At 38.8% G+C, this 15,897-nt stretch overlaps 1 long non-coding RNA gene across 3 annotated transcripts; it reads left to right on the top strand.

Annotated features, from left to right (window-relative positions):
* The first annotated feature begins 10,125 nt into the window (after window positions 1-10,125).
* On the top strand, window positions 10,126-15,668 carry LOC145440251 (uncharacterized). Of its 3 annotated transcripts, XR_013915481.1 has the most exons (7): window positions 10,126-10,633; window positions 12,099-12,154; window positions 12,491-12,690; window positions 13,048-13,167; window positions 13,729-13,919; window positions 14,498-14,596; window positions 14,952-15,668. It is a non-coding gene; the product is annotated as an uncharacterized LOC145440251 (long non-coding RNA). The 3 variants fall into 3 exon arrangements; XR_013915480.1 differs by having other exon boundaries at window positions 10,126-12,154; XR_013915479.1 differs by having other exon boundaries at window positions 10,126-12,690; window positions 14,952-15,666.
* The last annotated feature ends 229 nt before the right edge of the window (window positions 15,669-15,897 follow it).

The raw sequence follows: 15,897 nt of genomic DNA, 5'->3' as shown, positions 1-15,897 counted from the left end.
CCTATTAAAGTGAAGTTTACATGGTCGTTTGTTTGAAGCTTATCGCCTCCAGAGATGGGGTAATAACTACATATAATCGATAACGATGACGATAAAAGTAAAATCACGTATTAATCTATCATCACCATTACGTACATCCATTTTGAAATTGAGCCTTGAAGTCATATTTAAAGGCAACATAATGCAGAAGATTAAACTTTGGCCAACCATATGTCCTCTTTCAGGAGGATTTGTCCTCCTATCTCAAGAAAAGCCAACGTTCCTTAAAAAACGCTTCAAAATCCCCAAACAACCTTTTGTTTCGCATTTCGAGTAAGTTGCTTCCGCTTTCAAATATACACTTTTAGACGATACAGCGTATTAATTCGATTAGTTTCGAGCATCTTGACCAGGGGTTCTCAAAGGGTGGGCCATGGCCCACTGGTGGGCCACACGAGCATTTGAGGTGGGCCACAGAGCTATTTGGAAAATTTTAGAAATGAAGTAAGTTAAGTAATATTTGTTGTGTTAATCGCTAAAAATAAATTCATATTAGTTTATTATACGTAGGCTACATAAAGCTTTTCATCCGAATCTGATGAGAAGTAGTAGTACGTATGGAGTCAGCATTTAAAGTCGAAATTGGAGGCAGAAACGGCGCCTTTTTCCACTGGCTATGACTACCTATGGCTAACAGCAACTAAAATAATTTCGCATATAAAATTCCGTGGAAGGTAATGCTGAAGTAACCAAGTAGCCTATTCCGGCAGGGTCATAATGTCGTATGCTGTTGAAAGGAGTGTGCAATAACCTCGGAATGAAGTGTAATTGATGTATAGATTTACTGTACTTCGGCAGGTCGTATTATTGTAAGTTAAAAATGACCATAATTGCAAATTATTAGCAACTTCTGGTGGAGGTATACTGCACCACCGCAACGAATAGTAATGGATTGAGGATTCAGCGGAGCGCATTAATATTTGGAGTCTGTTTAAAATCTCATTCCTAGAAATCAATGTACATAATGTAAGAGACACATGGATAGATAGTATCGCTGGATTGAATATTCCGACAACGCAACTTCAGTTGGTTCAGTACGTGACATACAATGTACATTGACAGCATGCATAATAAGAAAATCTTCCTCCAGTCCTCTGTAGTACCCCATTCACCAATGAATTGTTTGTAGCTGGCCTAGAATGAATATATACTATTCCCCTCAATAGTGGAACTAAAATCACAATCACACAGTGTATGCGGGAATTCTATCATTGTGTTTCGCGAAGCGAATGCAGCGGCGGACGATCATAAAATACTGAGAATTTGTAGCATATGATCTTCCAGAGACGTAACTGCCGTACCCAAACCCCCAGTTGGGGGAGCTAGAAGGGGCCCAAGATTATTTCGTTGGTCGTTTTTTGGAAGATATTCATTCAACTTGAAAATTTTCATGCCCCGACATGTTTATATTTTAATTTCATCAGTAAATAAGGGGGAAAAGCGCTTATTTTAAAATAATAGGCATATCGTCGCCGTCGATTACCACGCATTGAACAATAATATGCCTTTAAGATTAGAGGTGGGCCACAGCACATTTTCAAACCGGAAAATGGGCCATGGCCAAGGAAGGGCTGAGAACCCCTGTTCTTGACGATTGTATATAGTTTCAATGATATTTTGTGTAAACAATTTCTCGATCACGGTAAAAATGATCACTCCTCAGTCCTTATTGGCAAAAGTTATAGAAATCATGATGTATTCATGGGCTGAATATTGATAAATAAAAGAGATTTGATGATATTGTATCTGTTTTTGTAATTTTGTAACTACCAAGGAAATATATATATCATCAAACGTAAGAAAATGGTTCTTTCCTTTTAGTTGACGGCAAATGATGTCCTCTTTTGGGCCGCTGTAAATGTGGTAGGCCTATGAATCTACATCTCGAGAAATATACAATTGAATAGTATATTTATATTGAAATGAACCCGAATAATTTCGGCTGACACTCGTCAGGGGTAATCGTCAGCAACTAGTAGAGAATTGGAAAGAATATTGTATATCAACAATCGTATCACAAAATATGACGTCACCAGCATGAAAGAGAGAGCGTTCAATGTACTACTTTTAGGTGGTACACGAACTCCTTTTGTTGACAGAGTTTGGGTTGGTGTATTTTGATAAAAGTCGACTCCAAGGCACACAAATGGAAGTGTGAACAGCCCTTCCCGACGACGAGTGTCGGCCGAAAATATTTGGGTTCATTTCAATATGAATATACCATTCAATTGTATATTGAAGTTCTGTACCTCAAAGAAGCTATCTCGAGAAATGTATCAAATTCTGGAGAAATTCCACTGATACGTCGTATATTCATTGCAGGGCAGGCTTCGTTCGTTTTTTGTTTATTCAAAAATTGTATCGTATCAGAACACTACAAGATTGCACTATAAAAACGATAGGAAAGTGTCGAAATACATGCAATCGTCTTTTAAACCAGACACCAACCTAGGTTTATGAATAGGAATAATAAGTGACATGTTGGCTTACACACAGGGCTGTGGAGTCGGAGTCGGTGGAGTCGGAGTCGGAGTCGGGGTAATTTTCGCTTGATGGAGTCGGAGTCGGAGTCGGAGTCGTGAAAACTGTAATAGCTGGAGTCGGAGTCGGAGACGGAGTCGGTGGGAAAATACTGACTGGAGTCGGAGTCGGAGTTTGTGAGAATGACTATGATTTCGACTCCGACTCCGACTCCAACTTCTCTATCGTGAACACATTTGCTTTCAAAGAATTTTCAATATAATTTTTATGTACCACCAATCACTGTTAATATTAACCATACAGATCAGCTGCGGCCAGCCCGTGGCACGCAGGCCAAATTTGGCACACGAGAAGGTTAGGTGGGGCCTGCGAGGTAATTCTCGAAATTATTTATGGCATCAGGTACAATTGCAAGGCCAACCAAAAATTGGTTAGCATGACCGAGAAATTTGATGATGACTAAAACAACAGTTCTGAGGCATTGACGTATCCAGGGGACAGCCACATTTATCCCAGATCTTCGTATATGACCAATTGACCATGAAGTAGAATATTCCATAGCAGATTTATTTGACTTGAAATTTTTCTCGGTACTTCGCATGATTCATTGTCACTAGATTTTTTGCATTCAGTATTTGAGCCCCCTTTTGAAAATTATAAATACATATTCTTCACAGAATTGAGTCTAACTATATTCGTAATTATGAGATACGGCTTCGCTTGTGCACTCGCAGCGAGATCGTCGACAAAACATTTGCACAAAATGATAGAGGCATGTTCACTGATAACGTCGAATAATCCTGTCCTTGCCAAATGAGCCCAGTGGTATACAGATGCGACATATTTATTGATATGGTTATAGCCTAATTCAGTCGTTATCTTGCAAAAAAATTTCGCGCTTCGCGCGACCGGGGTCTGATTGCGCACTGCACTGTTGGATGACATAATGTTATCAATTTTAGAGCGTAGTAATATAAGTCTTGTTTGCAATGTTTCATAATTCGGTTCGCTCCTATCGACGACTAAAAAAATGTTATCAACATTCCCGTTGCCCGCGCAATGGTTCGTAAATCTCAGGTGTCCCTTTCGCCGAAAAAGTTGCCCACCCCTGATATTGATAAAAGGCATTACTTGCAAATTACAACTCAGTTGCAGAGGGGAAGAAAATCGCAAGATGCGTTTTCGCGATGCAGTCAAAATTGATGCAATTATACCATGATACTGTGACAAAGAAAATGCATCGGCTGGTTTTGTAAAATTGTAAAAATATGTAAATATGACCAAACGATGCTTCCCATTTGACAAAATTAAAAATATTTGTAGAGTAGCTTAGCTGTTTGGGTCGAACAAATGATTAAGAAAGACTGCAAGTCCCAATCCTTGAAACTTGATTAAGTACATGTAGACTAGACATAGGCTAGGGTCTTTGACTACTTAACTACATTCCATTTATGACCAATGTCTATTACTAGTAGTAAGAGTGTTTGTGCTTGTAATCAGGATAGTGTGTACTGTGTAATCACAAAATTAGTAAGTTCAATTTCTTTATTAGTTGCTGAGTCATACACAATAGCTACATTTGGATTTTTTATCTACATTTTAATTATACAGGATTGGATGTCTGCCATATTTGAATGATTCACACATTTAGGGATATTAGAGAGTCCATGTTATAAAAACTTGAATAAGGAAGGATATTTAGCAAATCTTTATTTCATGTTAATTGCATAGTGGATAATTCGAGCTGTGCCACAATGAAACAATTCAGCATGCCACAGTTAATCATATGTTTGCATATGTTTAATGGTTGTATGATAGTCATTCAACCGACAATTTGGCATATAATTTTCGAGGTAAATTGGTAATAATGCTGGAGTCGGAGTCGGAGTCGGGAGTCGGAGTCGGTACGTTTAAAGACCCAGGAGTCGGAGTCGGAGTCGGAGTCGGTACGTTTAAAGACTCAGGAGTCGGAGTCGGAGTCGGAGTCGGTATATTGGAAATGTGTGGAGTCGGAGTCGGAGCCGGAGTCGGTGGTAAAATTTACCGACTCCACAGCCCTGCTTACACATAATGTAAATTATTACAAGACTGCACCACAGGGCAAGGGCTAAAAAGGAGGTGGTATGCGTCGTAAGGCTGTCGACGATCATAGTCCGGTAATATCGAGGGCAGGGCAGAGTGACGCATATTACAACAATGTTTTATTTTACGTGTCCCGACCGAAATATTGCGGTGCGACCAGAAGTGGGGATGATTATGTATTCAAATCACGTCAGTGGTTCTCAACTGCCAGTCCGTGGAAAGTTCCATGCCGGTTCGCCAAATTTATTAGAACTTTGCATATCCATCTGTAAAGCAGGAAGTTATAAGCTTCTCTATTATTTGAGAAATAAATATCACATTTTAAATTCATTTTAAATTTGGAAACGTATACTTTTTGTATGATTTCGTACTGATTTCGACACCTATATTCATATTAACGAAATATGCGTATACTACTTGAAGCTTTTCAGCCGACTTTAATGACACGCAGTGATAGATTGAGTCACAATGTACAAGTCGAAAATAGGATAGGTAACGGCGTCTTTTGCACCCCGGCTGCGGTTGATTGCAACCTAGGGCTAACAGCAACGAAAATATTTTTGAATATATAATATCTGGAAGATAATTGCTGAAGTAACCAAGTTTTCTAACAGTGTCTTATGTCGAATGGTCTTTAAATGGTGTGTCGTTCCTATAATATTGTAACATAAAAATTGCCATATTTGCAATTTGTTATCACTTCCTCAACATCCTGCGGAAGTATACGGCAACGCTGCAACGGATCAGGATGGCTTTAGGATTTACCGCAGCCAATTAATATTTGGGCACGGTCTAAAAGTATCCGGCCTTGAAATCATTGTACGTAATGTTTGAGTTCCATGAATTGATTGCGTCATTGGATTGAATGTTCCGGCATCGGAACTTCAGTAGGTAGGGCAGATGTGGTAATGATGAGACAGTTGGACCGAAGACGCAAGAAAAATCCTCTATGATAATTTCATTTTTACAGTACGCGAATTTGTCTACGGTTGTATGCTTGCAGAATCTATCCTCACATGCAAAAAAACTTCGACCTGCGTGAGTTATGGGGTATGTGACAGACAGTGGCGGCTCGGCCTATAGGGCAACTGGGGCATTGCCCCACCTAAAATTCTGTTCAATCACAATTTAACCATTTATAGACGCACAGCAATCAATATATACCGAGATCGCAGCGAAACCCGCGTTCTTCTTGTGCTTTCGCTTGCAAATGCCCATACATAGCGAAAGTCTCTGCGAAAATCGAATTCTCTCCTGTGTCTTCGCTATGTGAATGCCTAGCCGGGGCTTGCCCCGGTAGCGCTCATAACAAGCTTTCACTATCTATTCACTCAAAGCAGCGCACAATAAAGAAACGGTGATTTACACTTTCCTATTCGTAAAATGGCCGAGCAAGCGGGGCAAATATGCCTGGTCGCCCCTAAGGTGTGATGTAACAATCGTATCTATATCTGAACTCGGTTACCGTAATATGCGTTGAGTCGACCTTTGCTGGTATATGTCGATTTTGACGGGGTTTCGCACCATGATAATTCTTGAAACTTGGTATGATGTGTCGTATTTAACACTGCTCCAAGTTTCAGGCTTGCTACTTAAAGATAGGCTTACCATACGTCCCGTTTTAGGCGGGACAGTCCCGCTTTTGAACGTCTTGTCCCGGCGTCCCGACGAGTCAGCCAAACGTCCCGCTTTTTAGTGCCGTAAGGTATAGGCTTACTTTTTTGAAAATTTAGGTCAGATTTAGAGCAAATTGCGAGTAATATGCCGCAAATTAGCATCGAAGTGACGCTCCGGCGGCAATTACGGAGCGAAAAACGGTTATTTTAGCTCTAAGCGAAAATATGACTTTTTTTTTTTTTTAGTCATCCACCTGGCAATGTGCAGAGAAAAACGATATTTTGAGATATGAGCGGAAAGAGATGACCGATCACAAAGTGGGAAAAATTGACCGGTTTTCGAGAATTCTTCTCCGGTTTCGCAAGTCCTAAATTTCTGAAAAAGTGTCCCCCTTTTAGATTTCCAAAATATGGTAAGCCTACTTAAAGATAAGGGTAGTAATTTCGTTTCCGAAGTTCAGTGTGTGCTGATCTATCATGTACATTGTACAGCAAACAGATTTTACTCAAATGCCGGTATTGGTCTCCATTCATTTTTACGATGTTCCATACCGAGATCGGTCATGACATTTGGCACGGTAAGTCTTAATGTTAATATCGACCGCTGTACCAAGTTTCAAGTTTGTCACTGAACTATGTGGGTGGTAATTTCGTTTCCAAAGTCGAGTGAGAGCTGACTCTTCATTTATCGCTAACAGATTTACGCAAACGCCGTTATTGGTCTCTATTGATTTTAACGATGTTCCATACCTAGATCTGTCATGAGCTTTTGCACGGTATGTCCTGATTTTAGTATCGAACGCGGTGCCAAGTCTTAAAGTTGACACTCAATGATTGAGGCAGTTATTTCGTTTTCGAGGTCGAGTATGGTAGAGATGCGCGCCGATCTGATACTTAGCCTACCTACATCATTGCGGATCTCACGCAAAAGTTGGTGTCGGTCTGTGCTAATCTAGTCTGCGTTCCATAACGAGATCAGTGATGATATTTCCAATGGTATATCTCGATGATCGCATGAAACAGCTAACTAAGATTCTCGGTTTGCATTCAAATAATCACATAATTTTATGTCGCCAATGTTCATTTCACTGTGAAATTGTGGCCTTCAAACCATTTGCTTACAATCCCCTGTCAAATGAGATATCTATTCCATTTTCGATGTCGGCTAACAGCTGATCATTCGATCAGCCTATTCCTCGATCTATTTTACTCAGAGTTCGGTGTTCGTCTGTTTGTATTGATTTTGACAGTGTACCATGCCGGAATGGGTTATGAGATTGCGTATGCTACTTCTCGATGATTTCTTGTAACAGTATTCTAAGTTTACGGCTTTCATTAACGTATTTAATGATTAGGCTTACCATATTTTGGAAATCTAAAAAGAGGACACATTTTTAGAAATTTGGAACTTGCAAAACCGGACTAGAATTCCCAAAAACCGGTAAGTTTTTCCCACTTTGGGATCGGTTGACTAAAAAAAAAAGGTCATCTTTCCCGCTCAGAGCTCGAAATACCGTTTTTCTCTCCACATTGCCAGGTGGATGACTAAAAACAGCTCAAAATACCGTTTTTCTCTCCACATTACCAGGTGGATGACTAAAAAAATAGGTCATCTTTTCGCTCAGACCTAAAATCACCGTTTTTCACTCCGAAATACACGCCAGAGCTTCACTTCTGTGCTTATTTGGGGCATATCACTCGCAATTTGCTCTAAATCTGACCTAAATTTTATATTTTCCAACGGCGATTTCGCAGCACACTTGTAGACAAAAAGTCGTATGTGTTGTGTCACAGTCTCCAGTTTCAAGTCCAATATGTCCGATATTGTTCCGAGACCGAAGTTCCGAGGCTACTGTCCTTAGTTCTTCAAAGACCATTCAAATTGATGTTCTGGATTCAATATGACAGGCCCAATCTATGAGATAACAATTGCGTATGTGTCCGAACTCGTTGAATTTTCCAGTTAGGCTTACGCAATCTCTCGAGTTCTAGTCATTGGAATTAGTCAGGTCAAGTCAAGGGCGAACATGAATCGTAATGAATCTTTGCTCCGTACGTAGTTTACGCAGTTGCCTTTAGAGCGAAAATTAGAGGTCTAGAAGTTGTCCAGTCCATTGATCCAATCGTACGCCGGGTGCCTCCGCTTTGGTTGCCTATCACCTGGTCGTAACCACCAGCTCAGTGATCGTGTACGAAACACTTTCGGACGGGCTTAGAAAAATTAGGGCCTATCTATTTGCGTCATCTCTAACTCTACCATGAAATCATAACGCATGCTACTAATGATGACCTGATAATTGATTCGTGGCATAGGGACGATTCTTAGTTCATTTTGTAAAATAATCCTTTGATTAAAAAAAATGAATAAAACATTTGTTACCACACTTCAAGTCACGGCCCACCGGCAAACCTCTCGCGGCACCTACGTTAACATCACTGTTGTCGGGAAATTCATGTGGCCATCATAAAGTTACTTTTTACATTGGAAAACGCCATTGTGACGTCATGTTGATAAAAGTCGCTCGCAGCCCTTGCCCCACCCCCCGATATTGTCACGAGCCGCCACTGGTGACAGATGATTTATGTTTTGGGGGGTGTAAAATAAATTTGAATGGACGTATAGATTTTTCTGTATCACCTTCCACACTAATAAACCAGCATTAATTTTTAATGTGAAGTGTAGAAGGCTTGTATCAGGGTATATAATGCCATATATTTTTTTAATTCAATACCATCCTCGAGTAGACTATATTCAATTCAAATACAATATTTATAGGGTGGGGCCTATGGTACCATGGTCAAATCAAGCAAAATAGTTGGACCAACTAATCGCTTAACAACAAAAACACACAATCATAAATAGATGCTGCAAATCATAGTTACATGTGGTGTTTTATCGATATAGCGAGGTATTTGAAAGTCAAAATGTCGATTTACGGGTAATATTATGTGTCAATAATTTTATAAGTTAGGACGTAAATCGAAACGTGATTTTACGCCAGAATTTGAGTTGATATGATTTAATTTATTCTTGAAGGTGGCGATGAAACAATCTTCGTTGGCTTGATGTCGCTTAGATTAAAACAAGACGGAAAATTCGAGTTTGTGAGCGTATGTCTCTCATAGGTCCCATGGTCGTGTGTCTTTGAACCCACCTGGTGGGGAGCGATGATACGTTTGAGCAATAAAGTTTGAACGTTCATAAATATTTTTTTTGAAAAGGCGGATATTCATGTAAATATCCGCGAGAGGTAGGGCTTCGATCAAAGGGTGGAGAGGATGGGGTAAAGTGGGATGGAATGGGAGGTTAGGGTGGTTGGGATAGGTTGTGGTTGTATTGGTTGGGTTTTGTGGCTCGATAAATACGATACGATTTATCGTGTGTTATCGGAGCGGTATATTTTACTTCTGATATCGTTGATGCGTTGGTCAATATTTTGGGCGTATTCATTTTGGATGTCGAGTGCATTTTTCCATTCCCACACAACGGTTTTCACGTTCGTAAAAGCTTTTATTATGATCGGACCTTGCGGTCCGTCGTATACGTTGCGCATGATCTCGTCGGGCGTAGTGTCAATAGCAGTTTGCAGGTCGTTCTCGAGGTCGTGTATTACAAAAGAGTACAGTTTTTTGTAAGTTGCACATTCGGCGAAGGTATGGCGCAGAGTATCTTCGGCGTGTTGGCAGAATTTGCATTTGTTTTTCAAGTAGGCGTATTTTCTTCGTACCCAACATGCGTTGGTTTTTCTGGAGCCTGTGAAGCAGGGGCGGGATTTTATTCGAATGGGCTTGCTCATTTAAATATAGGTACCATCAGAAATTGTGTTGAAAATGAACAGGGGCTATAAGAAATCTTATTGGAAGCACGAGGGGTACGATCGCTAGAGGTAAGAAACGTTGCTATTACACTCTAAATCCGCAAGGTCGTATTGAACACTTCATAACACTTTATTCTGCGTACAGACACACTTTTTGGGCATATGAACGCATTGGGCCATTATCGTCGCAACACTTCTGCGTATTTCTCCGTTTATATGTAACACTTCGCCACTGCGGCTTACTTTCAAGAAAATTTATACTCCGTAATTTATCATCAATTTCGCATTCATAAACTATCGGTACGTTCGGGGATCACATAAAATCATGGTGTATGTAAAATAATATTATTCAACTGACCAAACCACCAAGTTTAAGGGTAATATTTGAACAAAATATACATATTTCCCTGTGACGCAGAGGGGTCACCACCTTCGTTACGGTAGAGCGCGCTCGATTTCGGTTTGGAATTTGAATTGGTGGTTCGTCAGGCTTCAGGCAGAGAGTAGGGTACACGAACAGACTTGGCGGAATGGATATATTGAAGCAGTTTCTGCTACCTGATGGCGTAAAGGATCATAACATCCATGTACTGTAAGGTATGGAAATGCGGTAAATGTTATTGAAAATATGTAATGTGAGAATAGTCATAAAATGAGCTCGTTTTGACATGGCAATAAGGTCGTTTGTTTTAGATGTTTTAGTAGACTACTGATATCCCTTATTCATATGAATGTTCTTTGGAAGTTTTCTAGTATATGATTCGTCCGATCTTATTGCTGGATGATCGAGCTGCGAATCTGATAATATACCAGGCTGCGACCAGGTCCAGTACTACGGTACTGATGGGAAGCTGATATCCAACTAACTTTTTGACGTATAGATAAAGAGATGTTCTCTCTATCCACACTGAAATATCCCTATGTAGGCGATATTGTGGTCCATTGTGGACAAGTACTGCAATTTCAGCAATTGAATACCGGTATGACAGTCATGCAACGGTTTTGATGGTTTTTCAACTGCAACACATTTTACACTGTACTGTTTATTCCAAGTGGTAAGGTTTTAACTAAGACAGTTTTTTTGACATGTCAAAATAGATCAAAATTTTTTCAAAATTGTACCGTTAGGTTAAAATTGCAAAAATTGTTTACAAAGTCAAATTTTTTTTGGCAACTTGCATTTCGTTTGTATCATAGATGATTGCACTGTCGGTGAACTTATCATTTTACAATTTACATCTTGTAGCCTACTTTATAGTTCTACCGTTGTAGACGGACCATCGTCTGCTCATTGTGAATCAGAAACTGTCAAATGAAATAAATGCTCAACGTAGCCTACTGAATTATCCTAACTGAAGCAAGATTGCGTGGGCATTGGTTCTTCTATTAGAAACCGTATGATGAAAAATTGCGATGTAGACAACTTTGTCACATTGAAGCAACACGGTGTGTCACCTGCAGTGTACCCACAACTTCAGTGTTGACGGCCAACAACTGCTGCTGGTGAACGTTTTTTCCCCATTCTTGCCAAGCTACTTAGTAAGGACAGACACTTTCTACCCGAAAATGTGGGAAAGTATCTTTCGTTATACTACAACAAAGTTTTAATTATTTCTACCATAATACGAGATGTAACTAATACTGGAATTCTTCATGGGTCTAGATTTCGATAAAATAAGGTTTCTTCATGTAAAAATTTGTCAGTTTTCTTGCCAAAAGATATTTTTTACGTCAAACTACTTTGGAAGAACAGACAGCTCCAGCCAGAAATAAAGATAAGTACCGGTAGTACAATTCTAACATTATGTCAGAAACACCTAATTCAAGTACATGGGGTCAAAATTAAGTTTTTTATCGTCAAAATATGTGTGAATGTGGATTTTTTGGTCAAAATCTTCCATTTTTAGGTCCACAAAATCGCCCCAATAACAGCACAGCCAAACAAACAATCTTTTCAACAAACCATAGATCACAAGGGGTAATATTTGTTTTGCCCAATCCTCAAATTTGACTTTCCTGAGTTTATTATGATACGGTAACTGAACTAAACTCTATTTTGCAGGTAGTATGTATTGAAATTGGCACCTTTTTGAAATGCATTTGCTGTATGGAATACTGGTAAGCATCACGGTGTTTTGTAAGTAAACTGGTATATCCTTAATGAATTTGAGTCTGTTGCATTCGGTTATCTTCGTGATAAAGATTTTTATGAATGTTTGCTGATAAAATTTCACTAAAATATTTAGCAATCCAGGAAGTATACTACCCGTGCCGGTGGTAACGTCATGTGCAACTTTCCATTTCATTACCTAATTATTCTATGAAAGACACCCTTCTGTGACACAGAACTTGTTGCAGAAAACAACAACTGTATTCAGTATGATATCTACGTGATTACTGAGTAGTTCATTATTGTACTGCAAATTTTTGAAACATATATTTTCTTTTCAATAGTCTTGGATTGATCCTCAAATTCGTCCAACTGATGTCGACTCTTTGAAAGGAGCCCCCTGGATCTACCGTGCCTGCGCTATCAGACAATGTTGACAGTGACGTGAGGACTGAGAAGTTGTTCGTAACGGGTTTTGTGCCGGCACAGTCATCTTATGCGATACAGACCTTTGTCTCAAGAACCCATGGATACATATGATTATGTAAGCCTATTTATTTATTTTTTATATCACAATTGATTATTTAATTTCCTGGTTTTTGCAGTCCTACTTTTCTCACGAACTATCTCGCAGAGTAGCCTACGGACTATTCGGTATGAGCTGAAAAAGGCTTCATCTGTGTACACTGTACACTGAACAGAGATGTAGTTGAACGTAATGAGCTCAACGAACTTGTACTTTAACTATTGCTTACTGAGCTATAATGGGCTAGGTCAGTGGTTCTCAACCTGGGGGGCTGAGCACCTCTCTTGCGCTTCTGTAACCTACCTGTATGAAATATTTATATTTACTTCTGCATAATATTTACAATTTTCCTTTGGTATTTATCATATTTTCTAGGAGCAGCATTTGGATTTGACTAGTAAAAAGATGGAGCCGCCATGGCACGCAACGAATCAGGGACTCATCAAGCCTGGGTTGCGGCTGATGGAAAGAATATGAAAATGCCGTAATGTTCAGGTAGTATGTATTGCAATTGGCACCATTTTGAAATGCATTTGGTGTTTAAAATACTGGTAAGCATCGCTCGCAGTGTTTCTTAAGTAAGCTGGTATATCCTTAGATAATGAATTTGATTCTGCTGCATTAGGTTATTTTTATGAATGTTTGCTGGTAAAATTTCACTAAAATGATTAACAATCCAGGAAAGTATGCTACCCGTGCTGGAGTAAAATTGGTGGAAAGGTCACATGCAGCTTTCCATTCCATCAATTAATTGTTCTAGGAAAGACACCCTTTTGTCACATACAATTGTATCCAGTCTGATATCTGCGTGAATACTGAGTGCGGGTGACGTCATATTTTGTGATACGATTGTTGATATACAACGTTCTTTTGAATTCTCTACTAGTTGCTGATGATTACCCCTGACGAGTCTCAGCCAAAAATATTTGGGCACATTTCAATATGCATATACCATTCAATTTTATATTGAAGTTTTGTACCTCGAAGAAGCTGTTCGAATATTGAATAGTTCCCTTGTATAGCAAATTTTTAAAACAAGTATTTTCTTTTCAACAGTCTTGGATTGATCCTCAAATTCATCCAACTGATGTCGACTCTTCGAAAAGAGCCCCTGGTTCTACCATGCCTGCGCTAACAGACAATGTTGATAGTGACGTGAGGAGTCATCTGAACGGATTTTGTGCCGGTGCAGTCATCTTTTGCGATACATACTTTTGTCTCAAGAACCCATGGAAACATGTGATTATGTAAGTCTATTTATTCATTTCATATATCACCATTGATTATGCATTGTGCTGGTTTTTGCAGTCATAATTTTCTCAAAAACTATCCATATATGCGATATGAGCTGATGAAAGGCTTGATCTGTATACTGTACATTGAACAGAGGTGTAGTTGAATGTAAAGAGCCGGTGTAACTTGTATTTAAACTATTGCTTACTAAACTATACTAGGACTAGGTGAACATCAAATTGAGATCATTTCCCTTAACCTGCTAATTCCAATGAATTGCGTTAATTAAATTTAATCAGAAATGAAGGATTTTGAAAGATTTACAACAGTTACAATTACCGCAATGAAGGAAAAGTATTCACACCTTCGATAAGATGTCACAAAGTTTTTGTACTAAAGACAATCAATGTGTCCTTTGTCTGATATATTTTCTCGTCTCAATTCAAAGCAGCTATAAAATCTTAGAATCAAAGCTATATGTAAAGCCTACCGTAACGTATGTCAATTATTATAATGGAAATCTGAACCCATAGGAACAACGGTTCTACTACATTTATTGTCAGATCTTGTTTGCAATCAATTATATTTTCAGCAAAACGAGGTTGATGAAGTCAACTGTCTTCTTCTCCAAGCCAAATTGAGAGACAAACGAATATAATCCAAGACCCGAGCGCATGTCTTATTGAAACAGGTACCATAATCTTTCTGTTTTGTGGACCATACAAATTTACATAGACTTGCAACGTTCTGCTATAAATTTCATTCTGAGTTATAGTTCTGCATTCTCACAGTTGCCTGTGCGTCTGAATGTCAATGTAACTGTCAAAATGGCCGAATTTAAAAAAAACGCAGACCTAATTAAAGATATTTTTATTAGTCGTTTTGCTAATTTTAGTCCTGCTCAGTGATTGGATTTCACATGTATCCGAGCACCTTTCCTGTGCTTCTGTAACCTACATGTCCGAAATATTTATATTTATTTCTGCATAAAATTTAGAATTTTCATTGACATATTCAAAACTTTGGAATTTAATCACATTTTAAAGGAGCGCAACTTGGAGTCGACCAGTAAAAAGAAGCAAACACCATGACACGCCACAAATCAGAGATTCACCGAGCCTGGATTGCAGCTGATGGCAAGAGTATAAAAATGCTTCATTGAAAATGGAGTATTCAGAAACATTGTTGACGTTTTGAGCTGCTATGCATTGAATTGTCACACCCTTAAGTAGTGGTTCTCAAACAGGAGAAAGCATTTGAAGGGGCGTGAAGCCGCAGTCAACTGCACATGGCAGCTTGTAGTTATTTCTCTGTGTATGGTCAGAATTTAATATTTGAATATTCTCTCATCAACAACCATTACCGTCACTGCCATCCAACTATCCGTTGGGATTTCTGGTTGCTTTTTTAATTTTATGATACGACGATAAGGGGTGTATGAAATTTTTTGCTATCATAAGTGGGGTGTGCCCAAAAATGTTTCAGAGCCAGTGCCCTAATGACTTCCAGATTTCATTTTTTGCAGCAGACTGGTAAATAATAACAAAATCTTTTCTATAAATCTGCAGAATTTGTATGGACTCAAAGAAACAATTCTTTGTTGTTTAAACAAAAGTGATTGGCATTAACCTGATATAAATACTTGTAATGCAAGCACCAGAATATTTTTGATGCCTGGTTAGCAGGCCCAATTTCATTAAGAGTAAAAAAATACTTATGGTTGGTTATCATGGTAGTGGTAGTGATACTGATACATTCATTGTTTGTTTGTTTATAACAAAATTAGGAATTTACAAACCATAATTTGATTAGTTTTGTATAAGTTGTAATGATTTGTGTTGATCATATTTTCCGCTGTTGATCTTGTTTTCCGCTAACGGACGTAACCAATTAATTTGAGTCCATGCCCTTGTCACGAGAGTTTCAGATACTAAATGATATTTTGTTATCACTATCCCAATGCATTCATTTTCATGATTGAGCGAGTTGCAT

The sequence above is a fragment of the Botryllus schlosseri genome, chromosome 6 (genome assembly GCF_051294905.1).
Source record: "Botryllus schlosseri isolate E-star chromosome 6, Bs_hap1, whole genome shotgun sequence".
Classification (NCBI taxonomy): domain Eukaryota; kingdom Metazoa; phylum Chordata; class Ascidiacea; order Stolidobranchia; family Styelidae; genus Botryllus; species Botryllus schlosseri.
Note: the sequence above shows the minus strand (reverse complement) of the source record. Positions and strands in the feature narration are given on the sequence as shown.